The sequence below is a fragment of the Panicum virgatum genome, chromosome 2N (genome assembly GCF_016808335.1).
Source record: "Panicum virgatum strain AP13 chromosome 2N, P.virgatum_v5, whole genome shotgun sequence".
Classification (NCBI taxonomy): Eukaryota; Viridiplantae; Streptophyta; class Magnoliopsida; order Poales; family Poaceae; genus Panicum; species Panicum virgatum.
Window position 1 is genome coordinate 48,801,022 of NC_053146.1, and position 8,409 is coordinate 48,809,430.

At 48.2% G+C, this 8,409-nt stretch overlaps 1 long non-coding RNA gene across 1 annotated transcript; it reads right to left on the reverse strand.

Moving 5' to 3' along the window:
* Positions 1-6,842: 6,842 nt before the first annotated feature.
* LOC120660891 lies at positions 6,843-7,797 on the reverse strand. Its single transcript, XR_005669759.1, has 2 exons — positions 7,441-7,797; positions 6,843-7,177 (listed from the first exon to the last, which is right to left on the reverse strand). It is a non-coding gene; the product is annotated as an uncharacterized LOC120660891 (long non-coding RNA).
* Between the last annotated feature and the right edge of the window lie 612 nt (positions 7,798-8,409).

The window sequence follows — 8,409 nt, forward strand, 5'->3', positions numbered from 1 at the left end:
CATTAATGGCCGCCGGGATGCCCGCCGGCCAGCCGGCCACCATGCCCTTCCCAACCACCTTGCCTCACCTATAAATAGGCCCCTCGCGCAGCCTCTCGCCACCACAGCCACCTCAGCCGCCGCTCGCCGCCGGCTCCCGTGGACAGCACGCCCCGCTGCACCCCAGCCCTTGGTGGGTGAGGGAAAAGGATCCCATCGTCGCCCTCTCCCTTTTGCCCCCCACGGACGCCCGCCCCTAGCCGCCCCTGTCCGCGCCGCCTGCCCGCCGCGGCCATGGCCGTCGCACCCCTCCCTGCGGGCCCCTCCTCTGAAATTGAGGAGGGGAAATGATCCCCCGTGCCGCCTCCTCCCTTTTCCCCTACCCCCGACCGCCGTCGTGGCCCAACGGCCGCCGGCCAGGGCCACCGCCACCTGCCGGTCATCGTGGCCAGACCACTTCGCCCCACCTCCGCCCGAGCTGCGGCCGGGAATCAATCCCCCGTGACTCCCTCTCCCTTTCCCCCCTCCCCACGGCCGCCACCGCGCCTTGGCGCCCCGGCCAGGCCGCCGCCGGCAACCCCCTCGGCCCTCCCCTGTTTTCCAGCGAGAGGAGGAAGAAGAGAGGGCAATTTTGCCCATACCCCCTACTCTTTCCCTGTTTTATTTAAGAACCCCTTTCCTCTTTAGCTCTTTTCCAAAGAAGCCCCCCTCTTCTCCCTTATTACGGATCAGACCCTCCACCATACAGAAAATATTTATGTTTAGATCCTTACTCTTTCTAAGAGTGACCCTGATATTTTCCAAAATTCCAACCAAGCCCCTGTCATCTCAAAAATATTTACAAAAAGGCCCTTGAACCCCCTTCAGCCCCTAAACCTCTCTTTAACCTATCATTTCATGCATCAAACATTCCCTGATTGGCCTGAAACTTTATCACACCACTTCTAACATAATTTTGGCCATGCCATTAGAAAATCACTCAAAAATATTACTTCTATCTTCATATTTTAATTGTTTCCGATTCGAGCTCAACGATAAAACCTTTATTTATTATGTGCTTGTTGTGTGCGTCGTAGATCACGGTGTGAACGAGGCAGAACCCGTCGATGAGCAGTACCGCGAGCAAGCGTGCGTGGACTAGTTCCGCGACCCCGAACCCGAAGGACAGTACCTCGATCAGGACTTCCCGGAAGACTTTGAGAACAGCAAGTTCAATCCCATCCTTTGATGCATGTTTTGTCCTAGTTTTATAAACACAACACATTGACCTATTTTACAAAACTGCATATGTTTTGACTGCTGAAAACATGGTTGGATAGCCACCCATTGATTTGTTATAACCATTCCTTGACCACCTAGATTAATGTCTGAATATGATTTATTCTATTTGGATGTTAATCGGTGCTAGAACACTTAGGACCCCGAACACGGTACAACTTGTTTTATAAAAGAAAAATGTGTGAGTGTATGGGAAGGGAAAATGTGAAATTTTCGAAAGATGAGTTAGATGGGATGGATTGCACTTCGGTGTGAATTGCCAAATGGTGTGCTCGTACCTGTGTGGTTGAGCAAGATTGGGAGATATCCATCTCGTCACAATTAAGAACTGAGTTGATGTGTCATCTTGTCTAACTCCACTATCGTGCAAACCACTCGACCGTTGTATGTGGCAACGGCTTAGCATAAACCCCACTAGTTAGTCTGATAGCCATAAGGAGAGCTGAGAGCAACAGGTGACCAAGGAGAAGGGATAAGCTCTGTGTGACTTATGCCCCGGTTAAACCTCGGTGATAGGTCGATGACCCCTTGGTGGATCCCGTGGTGGCTAGTCAGGTCTAGCTAAGGTGGTTAAAGATTTTGTTAGGATCTGCACCGACACTAAGGTGATCGTGCTGTGGTACCCCGCTTGTAGGTAAAGTTGCACACCTCTGCAGAGTATAAAATCTATTCGAATAGCCGTGCCCATGGTACTGGGCGAGTTATGGTTTGGTCACACAACTAGTGTTTCTTCTGGGAATGTATGGGTTGGCGTGAGTTGTTTTAGAAAAGTGTCCGGCAGTTGTGCCGTGTGCTACGGCAAATGAGGAGTCCGGTAGCAACTTAAAACTAGGATCCTGTGTGGATCAACCCTACGTGTTACTCAGTGCAAGAGAATTGCTTTTGAAAACCCCTTTCTTTCAAATAAACCCATGCATAAAAATTTGCTTTCCGCAAATTAAACTCTAGTCTTATCCTTGATTTACCCTGTGCATTATATTCTGTTTATGCCCCCTCCGTGGGTGTGGTTAGATTTGCTGAGTACGTTTGTACTTACCCCTTTTCTAATTTTTATAGAGAAAGATCTAGACTTTGTTCCCGAGGACGTTGAGTAGGGGTTCCGTTTTGCACCCAACCTTGCCTATGGTGTTGGCCCTGTTCAGGATGCTTTCGCTGGCGCGATACTCTGAGCCTGAGCTGGATCCCATGTGGGTCGTGCTTTGGTGTATCACCGTAGCCTTTTTACTTCTTGTTGTTGTCTGTCTCGAGTGTCCACCTCCTCGGAGGTTTGTACGGTCATGTACCATCTGATGTAATAAATGTGTATCATCCTCCTGGGACTTATATTTGTATCACATTTAAGTTTTCTCTTATGAGTGGACGCTTCATCTGTTTTTGTATGCAGATGATGCTGCACTCTTCCTAAACCCACGCAAAGAAGAAGTGGACATAACCTTGGAAATCCTGGAACATTTCGGTGCTGCTACGGGATTGAGAGTTAACTTGGCCAAGAGCTCGGTGGCGGCAATCCGTTGTATTGAAATTAATCTGCAGACAATCCTTTCAAATTTTTCTGGAATGCGGGTTAATTTTCCATTATCCTATCTTGGCCTCCCTTTACCGTTGGGCAGATTAAAGATGGTACATCTGCAAACATCACTGGACCGAGTCAGAGCCAAACTTGCTGGTTGGCGAGGAAAGCTTCTCTCCGCTGGCGGCCGCAGAGAGCTAGTCCGCTCGGTCCTGTCCTCTATGCCGATCTACCTTTTAACTGCCCTCAAAGTTCCCAAAGGCTTCATCAGAGAGTTGGACAAAGCGCGACGTCGTTTCCTTTGGGCGGGCGACCAAGAGTACCACGGAGGCAAATGTGAAGTCAATTGGCCGACAACATGCTTGCCAACTGCTGCTGGCGGCCTGGGTATTTTGGACCTCGAACGTTTTGGAAGGGCTCTGCGGCTGCGTTGGCTTTGGACAATACTGATAGGGCTCTTTTTGCAGCCGCTACACGAGTACGGGTGAATAATGGAAAAAAAGGCTCTCTTCTGGCATTCAAGCTGGCTGGATGGTCACGCTCCGATCACCCTGTTCCCGCAGCTATACAGACACAGCAGAAGAAAGAAGAGGACAGTGTATGATGCTCTCACGGCTCACAGATGGATCAAGGACATCGCTGTAAGGAACATGGCACCATTTATATCATTTCGAGTGATTTTGGTGATCGAATGTCAACACAACTCTTGGACTAATATGATTGTTAAGATGATCATTATCAGGCTTTTAGGTTCAAGTGATGACAAAGAGAAAGAAAAGATAGGCGTAGCAAGGCCCGAAGGGCCGCCCCTACGGGGGTTCCGCTACCCGGTTAGCGGACGGGGGTCGAGGGGGAGCCGCCCCTCGCGGGTCTCAGGGCAGCGCCAAGGGCATCGGTGCATCTATTGTCGGAAGAACAGACGTCATGGCAAAAGGGAATCAAAGCCAAGTCAGCTTATGGGCACCGGATGAACCGACGGGTCAAAAAGGGGCATCGGTGCATTGGGCGTCCTATATTCCAGAGACGATGTCAAGAGCCCAGGAGAAGATTCTTCAGCACCGGTTGAACCGGTGAAGCATCGGTGCATACCATCGGTGTAATGACGTCAGCTGTCAGGAGAAGATTCTTAAGCACCGGATGAACCGGTGATGCATCGGAACAAAGCATCGGTTCAACCGATGATCACTGTGTCAGCTGTCAGGAGTTCAACGGCTACTTCGTGCTTAGAGAGACCGGATGAACCGACGATACCCATGCCAGAGGCATCGGTTCATCCGATGGTACGCAGAATTTTGCTGACCGTTGGAGCAACGGCTCCACGACTTGGAGGCCTATATATATGGCATCCCCCGGCCATTTGAAGATAGCTGGAGTTGCTGGACATCCCACACCCACCCAAGAACATCTCCAAGCCATACAAAAGCATCAAGATCATATCCTTAGCCCTTAGCACACTTTGAGAGTGTTGTGTAAAGGTTAGCTCTTAGTGAGTGTGATTGCAAGGCCTTGAGCCTTTGTGCTGTGGTTCTCTAATGAACCAAAACAAGAGCTTGGTGCGCCGGCACCTTGGAGCGTGAAGCTCGCCGGCAACGTCATCGACCCTCCGACTTGGTGTGGAGCGGCGACGACATCTTTGTGCTGGGGACGTGGAGACCCCCCATCCTTTGTGGAGAAGCTCCTTAGTGGAACCCGGGGCCAAGGTGACCGTGATTGTGTTCACGGAAGAGACTTGGTGGCCGAGTAGCAATACTCTTAGTGAGTGCTACAACAACATAGATGTAGGTGTGCCTTTGTGGCTAACCGAACCACGGGATAAACACCCGCGTCAAGAGTTTGCTATCTCCTATCCTGCTCATTAAGCTTCCGCATTTCATACTAGCAATTTGTATGCCTTTACTTTCATAGAGTAGTTTCTTGAATATGAAAGGCTATAGGTTGCTAAACTCTTTTGGGATAGGGGTTTCACACTAGAACAATCATAGTTGCACATCTAGATAGCTTGTTTTAGTTTAAGTTTTGTGCAAACTAGTTGGAGACATAGGTCTAAGTTTTTAGAGAGCCTAATTCACCTCCTCCCCCTCTTAGGCTAGAGCACCCGATTCCTTACAGCACATAATTTGACCAATGATCTGATGTCAGAATTCTTTGTTTTTTGGACCGGAATTGATGCTCAAAACCGGAACTTGGACTCCCAGGACGACGACCAGATTACTTGGACACCAACTGCCACAGGCATTTACTCGGCAAAATCAGCCTACAACCTACAATTGCAAGGCAAATGCAGATCGCCGGTGGCCAAAGCGATTTGGAAGCCATGGGGACCAAACAAATGCAAACTCTTCTTATGGCTCCTGCTACAAAATCGAATTTGGACAGCAGACCGGCTGATGCTACGGGAGTGGCCTAACTCATATTTTTGCCCCCTTTGCTATCGGAACCTGGAGACTGCTTTTCACCTGGTGGCTGAGTGCCCCTTCTCCAAACGGGTGTGGTCGGTGGTGGCAACATGGCCCTTTTGCTCTAACCTCTCTCCAGACGGCTGGACTGCTGATCAAGACCTTCAAACTTTTGACATCCGACAGTGGCCACCAAGGAAAGGGAATTCAAACTTTGGTACTGCTGGTTATTTGGTCCCTATGGAAGGAGAGAAACAATAGAATTTTCAAGCAACAGGAGTTATCGTCACCAAGATTCATTGCCATGCTACGCGATGAAGTTAGGACCTGGATTTTTGCTGGTGCAAAACACCTGGACTCACTAGTTGGTAGTATTTTTATTGAGTAATTAGCCTTGTTTTATGGCCCTCCCAGCGATCTGACTGGGCGGGATGCTGTATTTTGGTGTAAACTCTCTCCTCTCTTATCAATGAATGCTGGACATGACCTCGAAAGAAAGGAGACGCCGCCGCCGCCGCTTGCGGCCCCCGTTCCCTCGCCTCCGGCCTCGCTGCCGGTGGTGACGAGGAACGGGTCCGTCTCTTCAACAAATCGCTTGTCTTCGTAGGGTTTTAGTCGAGTCCACCTAGGTCTAGGGTTTGCTCGCCGTCGATGTTCGGCGGTGGAGTTAGGTTTTGCCGGAGGAGTGTGGCTCCTCTGCGGCTTGCTTTTCCTGGCGATGCCGGCGATGCGGAAGCGACGGCGGCGCAGCGGAATAATTTCTCCCAGCCTCTTCTGTTCTCCGATGGCGATCTACTCTGACGTCAACGGAGAGGCTGGGGAGACTTGTCCAGGAGTCGAGGCCGGCGCATCGTCGTCTTCTTCAGGTGATGACGTTGTTGACCCTGTTAACCTCGAGGAAGATGATCTTTGGTGAAAATCTGAGCTTTGCTCGGGTTGCCGGCGGTGGAATCGAAGGATGCGTCGTGGATACGAGAGTTGGCCGATGCGTCTGGGAGGCAGTGTACTCGGCTGATTCGCCTAGAAGTAAGCCCTCCTCTGCGGCTTCCACCTTGTGGAGTTTGGCTCTGGTGTCCGACGACGATTGGGAAGCGGCTTCGGCAGTGGTGACGAACGGATCTTTGAAGGCTTCGAGGAAGATGAACAGGAGTTTTGGACTTCTTTGTAATTTTCCTTTTTTTTGGGGTTCTGTTTGTGAAAGGGCCGGTGTAATGCGCTAAGATCAATATATTTTCCTTCTAAAAAAAGAATGCTGGACATTGCTCCAGGTCTTTCAAAAAAAAAATCATATCCTACAGCTAATGATTACAAAATCATATATAAAGCCAGTTTAGTTCAATAGATTAGGATGTAAGCTTAATTACGAACGTGCTCCACCTGTCAAAAAAAAGTCATTCTACAATTTAAAATTTATTCTAGAAACTAGTCATTTTATCATATTTAGAAAGTACATGCATGCATGTGCATGCAAGAATTAATTAGTATCAAATATTGGTAATAAATAGGCAACCATGGTTATTTTTACCTTCTTGTTGATCTATCCTACAATCCCTAGAATAATTACGTCATATTATTTTCAATAGATAAAATTTTATATTAATTTTTTTGCGAGGAGATAAAGCTTTATATTAAAAAGTATTCTCATGAGGAATTTAGTGACAGCGACCATATATTGTCACTCCATGTAACTTTTCATATATTGATGAGTCAAGTTTAAAGAAGTCTGACCGAATCCTTAATGACCTACATTTGGAATTGGAGGCAGTACCCAAACAAGACTAACAAAATTATGCTATCTCCTTATTATCTTGTTGTGTATCGCCTGGCAAGCTACAACCAACTTTTGTACAAGTAATGTGCCCATCTCTAGTTATGGGCCCAGATGCTAGTGGCACAAAAGTTGAGCATAATGATTCATGGCTTACAAAGGGCCACGGGACCCAATGAAATATTGGCAGGTTGATTGACAGTAAATATTGGCAGGTTGATTGATCCAGCTCTCCATTTCTACCTCCTGCATTGAAATATTGGCAGGTTGATTGACAGTAAATAGGTTAATGGATTGACTGACTAAATTAATTGGTTGACAGACTAAATGGATCAATGGATTCTAAATCGTTGATTGACAGACTAAATCGGTTAATGGATTCGTTGATTGACAGACTAAATCAGCCAATGGATAGACAGTCCAAATCAGCCTAAATCAATGAATGGGCAAGCAAGCAGAGCAGAGCAGCAGCAGTAAGTAGATCTACCCCAAGCGCGCGGCCTCGACACCTGCGGGGGAGCTGCCAGTCCGGCGCATGTGCGGGGCTCCCCAGCCTCCTCGTGCACGGCCTCGGGGCAGGGTGCCACCGGCCCCGTCTGGCACGGCTACGAGGTGGGGCGCCGCCATGCCCACAGCCCCGGGACAGGCGGCCGTCGGGCCGCCGCCGGATTTGCAACAGGTAGGTTTTCCCTCTCTCCTCGAAAATCCATGGCCACCGGAGATGAAAATCGAAATTCCTGGGTGGGGAAAGCTCTGTGGAGGCGCGGGAGGGCCGGCCGTTGGCGCCGTCGCCGGATGAGAGCTCGGTAGAGGAGCTCTTACAAGTAAGAGTCCGAGGGGGGAATGAGGTCTCCTCATCCGTCGTGACTAGGATGAGAGTGCGGTTAGAGAGCGTTTTGTGCGTTTTAGCCCTCATAGATGATGTAGGGATCCATTTGAGAGCTCGGTTGGAGTTGTCATTACATTGTGTAATGTAGTAAGGCTATGCTGTCATTTTATTTGTGGCACACGTAAGCTATTAAAAATTAACATAGACGTTAGCGAGAAATGCGAATGAAAGATGACTATATTTGGATAACCATTTAAAGAAACTGTTGGAGGGTATTTTAAATCAAAATCTCTATTTCTAACAATGGAGAAAGATACAGCTTGTAAACGAATTGCTATTCTCTACCTTATTAATACAAAATTTGCAGCTCTCATCTACATTCGAAACATAAAAGTATCGGTAAAACATATGTTAGTCTGGGCTTAACGAAACTAATTTGATGTGTAGATGTGTTACTATTTTTTTTATAAACTCAGTAAAGGTTAGAGATAATTAACTTCACTGTACACAATCATGTCTCTAATACACCCATTTCTTGACAATGGCCTTGCAGTCAATTTACCTTTCTTCCTCCAATACACTTCTTTATCTTTTTTTTCTTTGGTAAAAAACACAACACACACGTATGCAAACACTCACAAACACGCTC